General features: G+C 55.3%; 1 long non-coding RNA gene across 1 annotated transcript; it reads left to right on the plus strand.

Annotated features, from left to right (window-relative positions):
• The first annotated feature begins 584 nt into the window (after positions 1–584).
• Positions 585–3,537, plus strand: LOC134737767 (uncharacterized). The gene is made up of 2 exons (XR_010122985.1): positions 585–699; positions 3,277–3,537. It is a non-coding gene; the product is annotated as an uncharacterized LOC134737767 (long non-coding RNA).
• The last annotated feature ends 5,059 nt before the right edge of the window (positions 3,538–8,596 follow it).

The following is an 8,596-nucleotide window of genomic DNA, read 5'->3' on the forward strand; positions in this document are numbered from 1 at the left end:
ACAGCAGAGACGCCCCGAGGGTGGGGTCAGGCCAAGAGCCACAGCCAGGGGATGCCCTGACCTGCTCTGGAGAACGATTCGCGGAATTCCAGAAGGGACGGAAAGGCACTGAAACAATATTCGAAGAAATATTGGCTTAGAATTTTCCAGAATTGCCTACAGACAGAAACGCTCAGATTAGGAATCAATAAGGACCCCAATAGCAAATAAAAGCAAGTCTGCAGAACACCAGAGACAAAACAGTGAAAAGACAGGTCATCTTAAAAGAGGTGAATTATGAAGTCCCAGGCTAAGGCGTTGGGTAGAACCCCAGGGTGTGGAACTGCAACAGCCCAGCAGTCTGGGAAGAAGCCGCCAGCAGCCCGCTCTGCTCCGCGATTCCGTGGGGCCCCGTCCCCGCCCCTGCCCCGCTGTAGGCCCCGCCCCTGCCCCGCTGTAGGCCCCGCCTGCTATAGGCCCCGCTCCGCTGTAGGCCCCGCCCCGCAGGAAACCTCGCCCCGCTGGTGACGCGCCCTGGTTGCCGTGGCAACCTCCTCCCTCCGCTGCGGGGTTGCCTGCTTCGCTAGCCTCTCAGCAGCGCCGTTGCCGTAGCAACGGCGGGCGGGTCCCGCGGGGCGCGCTGAGCTAGGGTGAGCATCCTGTGGGGCTAGACGATGGCGGCTGGGAGCGTGCGGCCTGTGCGGGGCCTCCCGGGTTGAGGTGAGAGCGGCTCGTGGGGTCCTGCGCCCGGACCCTGAAGTGCGGCCAAGCCGTGGGGGGCTCCGTGGGCTCGCGCTGCACCGCGGTGAGGTTGGGGTCCAGCCACATGATTGAGTCGGAAGGCCCTTTGGGACCGGAAACTGTATGTTACAAATGGGGAAACTGAGGCCAAGATAGAAAAACGCTGGGAGGGACTAGCTCCAAACTGACGTACTAATGTCCAAGCAGAATCCTGCTGGCCTAGGCAGGACCCTTTGCATCCCAGCTTTGTTCAGATGGCTCCCAGGGGTGACCTGTGGACGGTGCTCCTGGTACAGACCCTGGATCCTGTTCCCACAGAGCTCCCTGTCAGGCTGAGGCCCCGTTGCCCACCTGGTCCTCACAGATCCCCTCCAGGCGCCTGCTCAGGGGCACCATGACAGGCCTTGCCCACCCTGTAGTCACATCTTCACTGCAGCTTTTGCAGCCTTTCCCTAATACCGAAGAATCCCCATCCCCCAAAGCCCTGTTGGGATGCCTCTTCCCCCTCCTCCTCCATGAAGACTTTCTGCCTTACAGGACGGACTGGGGGCCCAGGTGGGCAAAGGGGTCACCTGAGGTCAGCCCGGGAGGCTCTGTGGACACCAGGATGGCAGATCAGGAAGACGCTGCCCCCCACGGAACCCCTCGGGCCTGGGAAGCCCAGAAGGGCAGGGCCAGGAGGGGAGCTGGGTCCAGGCAGGGCTTTCACAGCAGATGCCCCAAGGGTGGGGTTGGGGTTTCATTTGTTTCATCCACGCCTGTTTTGCTCTGTGCACCCTGTCTCTGAGAGTCTCGGGGTCAGGTGTACAGTGGGGACGCCGCAGTCCTCAGGTTTGGGGAAGAGAATGTCAATGAGACAATAGCAGTGAAGTTGTCTGAGAACTGGCTGCTGGAATGAAATCCTGGCTCTGCCCCTCACTAACTTTCGAGCCTGGGTGGTCATGCATCTCTTTGAGCCCCAGCCTCTCCGTTTGTGGAATGTGAAGTGATTACCCATCAATTTCATGGCGGGTAAATTGTGTCCAATAAACAAGGGCTGTCAGGGCATGGTGAATGCTTAACCAGGCTGTGTCCACACCTCCACAGTGGCTGGGAGCTGGCCTAGCTCATGGCCTGGGGTGCAGCGCAGACTCCCCAGAGGTCCAGGAACCTCAGCAGTGGTGTCAGCAGGTTTGCCGCATGCTCTGAGGCTGAGGTGATGGGGCGGAGACAGAATATCAGCCACTGGCCTGGGTCCAGGGAAAGGAGGCCCAGCAGAGCCTTGGTCATGGCCCAGCTCTTGCAGTGGAGCCGGGGACCTGGGTAAGGAGCAGGCAGACCACACTGCAGCACAGGGGCAACCAGGCAGAAGCTCAGGCCCAGCCCACAGACACCTGCCCCAGCTCTCCCCAGTAACCCTGACCCTTCCCACCATCCCAGCCCGCAGACACCTGCTGAGGCTCTCCCAAGTAACCCTGACCCTCCCTGCCATCCAAATCCGTGCTGTGGAATTTGTCAAGTGCTTACTTTTGGTTTTTTGGTTTTTGGTTTTTGGTTTTGGGGAGTTTTTTTGAGATGGAGTCTCACTCGTCGCCCAGACTGGAGTGCAGTGGTGCAATCCTGACTCACTGCAACCTCCACCTCCCGGGTTCAAGCAATTATCCTGCCTCAGCCTCCTGAGTAGCTGGGATTACAGGTGCCCAGCTAATTTTTGTATTTTAGTAGAGATGGGGTTTCAACATATTGTCCAGGCTGGTCTTGAACTCCGGACCTCAAGCGATCCACCTGCCTCAGCCTTGCAAAGTGCTGGTATTACAGGTGTGAGCCACCATGCCTGGCCAAAATGCTTACTTTTGAATAGCTGAACTGAGTTTACTCACACCCACAGAGGGCACCCAATGGGGGTACAATTGTCGCCCCCATCTCGCAAATGAAGAGACCAAGGCTGAGACACTTGAAAAGGCCCCTGAGGGTCAGAGGATGCTCTAGATTGACTTGAGCCAGGTCTTTGGCTGAATACCCTTCCCCCAACTCCAGTAGCTTCTCTGGGGCCAGAGCAAGGCAGTGCTTAGAGGATGGGAGGAAGCAGGTTCCCTGGTAGGAAGCCCCCAGCCTGGCTTTTCACCAATGGAGGCATGAGGTCAGCCTCTCTCTGCACTAATGTTAAGCCTTGGCAATGATCTCTCCCCACTCAAGCCCACCCCTCCCAAATCCTCGTCATTCATAAACAGCTTCCACCCAGCTCAGCCATGGAGGCTGGTAGTACCTTCTAACCCAGGGTTCTCACCCTGGCTGCAGATCAGAATCACCCTGCTGTATCCCTCAGAGATCCTGACTCCATTGTTCTCTGTGAGTTATGGGGGCTCCTAGTTAAGCACGCCAAGTGGTTCTGTGTGTGGCTGGGCCCTGGGATCCCTGGTGTGGGCAGCCATCAATCAGGAGAAGTCCTGGCTATGATCACCTCTTGCCTGCCGGAGAATCATATCGGCAGAGAGAAGATGCAAAGCAGCATATCCTCCTTGCACACTTCCAAATGCTCGCCCGCAGTGACTGTGTTTTTGTTCCATCCTGTTTTAGTGGACATGTGTTCTCGAAATCATTACTCTGTGCTTGGGACTGGGGTCCAGGCCTCCTCCCCATTTTATGGATGGAGAAATTGAGGCTCAGAAGGGAGTCAGGACCAGGACGCAGGACAGATGATGCCAGATGAACAGCCCTTCCCATTCCTCTGCTGGAAGAACAAGTGTCCACTCCCTATTTCTTGTTTTTCTCCTGAAAATCCAAATGTTTATAGAAGTCGTAAAGAGAAATAAACGACCAGGTTTTTGCCCCAGGAAACAGGTCTGGTGAAGATGTTTATTGGAGACTCTTGAGGACCAAACCCAAAACTGGGTCATCCTGAGGGGAAGAGGGTGAGGAGGAGCCATGATGAATTGCACCAACGTGGGATTTCTGAAGATAGTCGCACCAGTTTCTGACCCTGGGGCTGCTGAGGGTGACCCCATGTCCAGGCCCAGCAGGAGAGTCCTGCCTTGTGCTTTTGCGCCCATGCCCTCTTTCACTCTCACAGTGCCCGTCTTGGGCGGGAAATGACACAGGTGCCCTTCACACCACAGGGAACTCCCAGACCTGGAGGTCTCAGTGCAATGGACAGACAAGGAGGCCGAGGCTTGTTGCGTTTTTGGAGACACTTTACACCACATTCTGTATTTATCCACATTTAGGTTTGGGACAGTTTGTTGGGAAGGGGCGCGTGTGTGTGTGTGTGTGTGTGTGTCTTGTGTGTGTGTCTGTGTGTGTGTATGTATACACGCATGAGTGGGAAAGAAAGAAGGCCAGGCACGGTGGCTCGCGCCTGTAATTCCAGCACTTTGGGAGGCCGAGGCGGGCGGATCACAAGGTCAGAAGATCGACACCATCCGGGCTAACATGATGAAACCCCGTCCCCACTAAAAATACAAAAAATTAGCCAGGCGTTGTAGCGGGCGCCTGTAGTCCCAGCTACTTGGGAGGCTGAGACAGGAGAATGGCGTGAATCCAGGAGGCAGAGCTTGCAGTGAGCCGAGATCGTGCCACTGCACTCCTGCCTGGGCGACAGAGCGAGACTCCATCGCCAAAAAAAAAAAGAAAGAAAGAGATGTCAAGTGGAGAGAGGCTGAGACCCTCAGAGCTCCGGTGGGTGGGAAGAGGCCAGGATGTGAAATCATGAGAGCCAGGAGGCCCCAGATGCTCAGGACCCTCAGAAGTCCTGGGCTCTATGAGCCTCGCCCTCCTCAGCCCCTGCCTTGGGGATTTGGACTCTGCGGGGCTGGGAGGAGGCCTAGGAGTCCGTCATTGCAGGATCACACCCCCATCCCTGCACAATCCCTAATCTCACATCAGAATCACTTAGAGATAGGACCAGGGTCATGATCCCATTTCAGGAAGGAGTGAAATAATTGGCAGGAGAGGGGCTGTGCTGGGCCCCGGACTCAGAAACCGGAGCCCTGGGTGGGTGGGGCCCAGGCTGGGCAGCCACCAGCCAACCAAGGGTAGGGACTGGTAGGGCCCCAAGTGAATGGGTCCCCGGACTCTGGCCCGGGAGGCCCACCGGGGATCTGCACGGCATGGGCAGCTCTGCCGGGATCTGCTCGTGGCGCACTGGACAGCCAGGTGCTGACTCAGTGTCTGGCCGGCAGCAACTGGGCTGGGGCCAGATCCCATCGCAGCGTAGCCGTGTCAGCAGGCAGCTGCTCCCAGACCAGGACCAGCTGCTCCTGGGGACCAGGACCAGAAGGAAGTGTTGGCTGTTGACACGTCAGTCCAAGTCCCCTACCCCTCTGCTTTTGCTGCTCCCAGTCCCTCCAGTTTTCCCTCATCCGTTCATCCACAAAGACCCTGGAAGCCCTGAGCTTCCTCTGTGTCTGGAGCTGCAGCATGGCAGTGGGAAGGGCTGCCCCTCTGTAGGGCCGCTGTGCTGTTTGCTAGGTGGGGCTAATAGCTGGGGTCACCCCTGCTGCTCACCCTTAGCTGAGGAGGAGAGGAAGCAAATTGGGTGCTCCCCAGTGACTTGGGCCTGGATTCTGCTGTCAGCCTACACACAGAGCAGGAGGCTGGGGACTAGAGGTTCTCTGGGGACAGCATGTAGAGGACTTGACCACAGTGCTAGATGCTGGCAGGGATGGAACTGAGTAAGACACAGTCCTGCCCAGGGCAACCTGCCATCTTTCTGATGACAGACACTTACACAAGTACAGGGAAGACAGGGATCTCACGCCATGGAGGTGCCCAGGGTGTGCTGGGTGGACTTCTCCCCTGTGCAGACCTACTCCTACCTCCTCAGCCTGTCCCTGCCCCTGTGTCCTGGGAGGGTGGCCTCTCCAGATTCTATTCTGGCTTCAGCCAGTAGGAGAGACTGCCAGGGCTGGAGAGCAGGAGGAGAGGGTAAGGAGGGAGGGGGCTGATCCTCCTGGCCCCACCTTTTCAGATCACCCCAGACAGGCTGCCCTCTTGCTGAGGGCTTTAGTTTCTGAATGGCACTGTCCAGTTCCACCACTGGCTCCTTCCTCATGCCCTCCAGCACTGGCAAAGACCCCAATGCCACCCACACCTCCCTCGGTGGGTCCCCAGCCCTGTCCACACCTGTGTAAGCAGCCTGTCACCAAGCTCTCTGCAGCTGTGTCCCTGGAGCATAGCAAGAGGTTTCCTGCCGGAACCCTCACTGGTACATGCGGGTCTTTCTCAAAAGCCCACGAGCATTGACATAACCAGGCAGAGAGCCCCTCAAAATACCAGTAAACTATTCAAAGAAGAAATTGTACAAGTTATTGTTCTCTGAGCCTAAAGCGATAAAACAAAAAGTAAACAAAAGAAGTATGGTCAAGAAAAAACGTCTAATGCCTTGGAAGTTAAAAAACTTACTAGGTTAAATGAAATATAACTGAAGTTGCACTCTTTCTAGAAATGAATGAAAATGAGAATGCTGTTTATCAAAACCAAAGGGATGCAGCTGCTGTGCTGTGAGAGGGAAATTCAAGCTTAAAGGCATTGATATGAATTTAGGAAAGGTTGGAAATGATTGGCCTCTATGTTCAACCTCAGAATCTAGACAATGAACATCAACAACATGATTCAACAGGGCGGGATAAAGGGATTAAGGTAAAACCCCAAGTCATGAAATAGAAAATAAATACAAATTAGACTTAGGAAAAAAAAGGATTGGTTCTTTGAAAATGACAAGAGGATGTAACTATAGAAACAAAATATTTAAAATTAAACACATATATAAAAAGTGAAAATCTAAGTAACATTGATACGGCTAGGTGCGGTGGCTCACACCTGTAATCCTAGCACTTTGGGAGGCCGAGGAGGATGGATCTCCTGAGGTCAAGAGTTCAAGACCAGCCTGGCCAACATGGCCAAACCCTGTCTCTACTAAAAATATAAAAATTAGCCAGGCGTGGTGGCACATGCCTGTAATCCCAGCTGCTCGGGAGGCTGAGGCAGAGAATCGCTTGAGCTTGGGAGGCAGAGGTTGCAGTGAGCTGAGATTGTGCCATTGCACTCCAGCCTGACCAAAAAAAAAAAAAAAAAAAAAAAAAAAAAAGGTGGATAATGAGAAGAAAATTGAAGCAAGTCAAAGAGAAATTACTAGAGGAGTCTTACCTATGCTATGGCAAATCAACCTATCAACTTTAAGGCCATAATAATTAAAACAACTCAATATTGGCAAGGGAACCAACAAAAAGATAAATGATAGAGGTAGCACATGCTAAGGGCGGGATTTCAAACCAGTAGGGGAAAGGCTCAACCTTCTCAGCTGCACTTGGGTGAAGGATCTCTGGGGAGGGAAAGTCAGGAACCCTCCCTGCTCCATGCACAAGCCCAGTGGACTAAAACCTAACCTAAGAACGGAAACTCCGGAGCAAGCGAGTGAGTGGGTAAATCAGCGAGAACCAGCTCCTTCCTGATGCCTCACCCACGTGGAGGCCCATGGCCAGGGTTGGCTTTGTCTGATGGATGTGAGACACCCTCGGCCAGCAGGGGCCCAGGCGCGGCTGGAGACTGGAGGCCAGCTGAGCAGAAAAGCCAGGCCCTGCAGCGAAGCCTGATCAGAGACAGCTCCCCCTCCCCGAGCCTGCGTGCTGCGGATGGATGCTGGCTGGTGACACGATCCCTGACTGTGCAGGGCAGCCATCGGCGGGCATAGCCCATGTGTGCATATGGTTGGACGACTCAGAGTCAGTCCCAAGCCGGAGGCCTCTCACCCACAGCTGAAGTTTGATGTTGGGTCTGTGCCTCACTGCAGTGTGGCCTGGAGTTCCAGGATGCTAACGTTCACGAGCCTCTGCAGTGCCCCCACAGCACTTTCAGAGGAAGGCAGTGAGGGTTGAGCTGGACACATCTCCTGATCCCAGGGCCTCTGCCTCCTCATCTCCATCAGGGGTTCTCAGAGGCGGCTGGGCACCTGGTGCACCCGGGCCTGGCCACCGTGTTGTTAAATGCATCCCAGAGTTCCTGGGGCTCAGCCTGAGTTGGAGCCGCTGGTCAGAATTACCTCCACTGCCCCGCACTGTGAAAGGGAGTGTGGCTTCTGGGAAAAAGGAGGTGCCATCTGTATAGAGCTGCCCTCTCTCCCTCTCCCCTCATCCCCTTCTGTGGTCCCAGCTCCTGGTGCAGGTCACCAGAGAGTGACTTTCCCTGAAGCCCACACTGGTGGCTCCTGCCCTGGTCAGGAGGGGGCACACCTGGGTCCAGTTCCCAGGTAGTGTCTACTCAATGCTAGCTGTGTGGCTCCTGGCAGGGCTTCCTCTCTCCAGCCTCAGTTTCCCCATCTGTAAACTGGAGAGTCTTTTAGAGGCCACAACCTCTGATGACCCTTCTGCCACTCAGGCTCCATCAAAGGGTCCGCAGTTCTGCTTCCATCCAAGGGAGCATAGCACGCAAGGGACTTAACTCAGACTCAAGGTCAGAAGATGACCTGCAGAAACAGAACCAGCAGCAGGAGCAGCTGAGATGGAAGCTTTCCTTAGTTCTTGGCAGAAGAGAAGACGACCTTGGAGGAAGGAGTTTGGGGATCAATTCCCTTTTCCTCTGTTATTCAAGAGGACGTGTGGGGAGCTAAGAGGCCAGTCCGGATGCTGCCAATTCTGTTGTGTGCAAAGCTGTCTCTGAGAGCAAACGTGGGGCTTAGTGGCTGTGAGCTGGCCACACTGAGCATCTCTTCCAGGCAAATTCTGCCTCCCCCACCCCAGGTGCAATCACTGGGCCATGACTGGAGAAATGGAGGGGGGAGGTGGGGAGGAGGCATCCTGGCAACAGCAGGGGCAGTCGTGACCCATGGAGGACACCCTGTGTGGACCCTGACGGGGAGCTGCAGACACCATGGACAGCGAGTTCCCTGGGCTGGTCAGTGGGG

The sequence above is a fragment of the Pongo pygmaeus genome, chromosome 11 (genome assembly GCF_028885625.2).
Source record: "Pongo pygmaeus isolate AG05252 chromosome 11, NHGRI_mPonPyg2-v2.0_pri, whole genome shotgun sequence".
Classification (NCBI taxonomy): domain Eukaryota; kingdom Metazoa; phylum Chordata; class Mammalia; order Primates; family Hominidae; genus Pongo; species Pongo pygmaeus.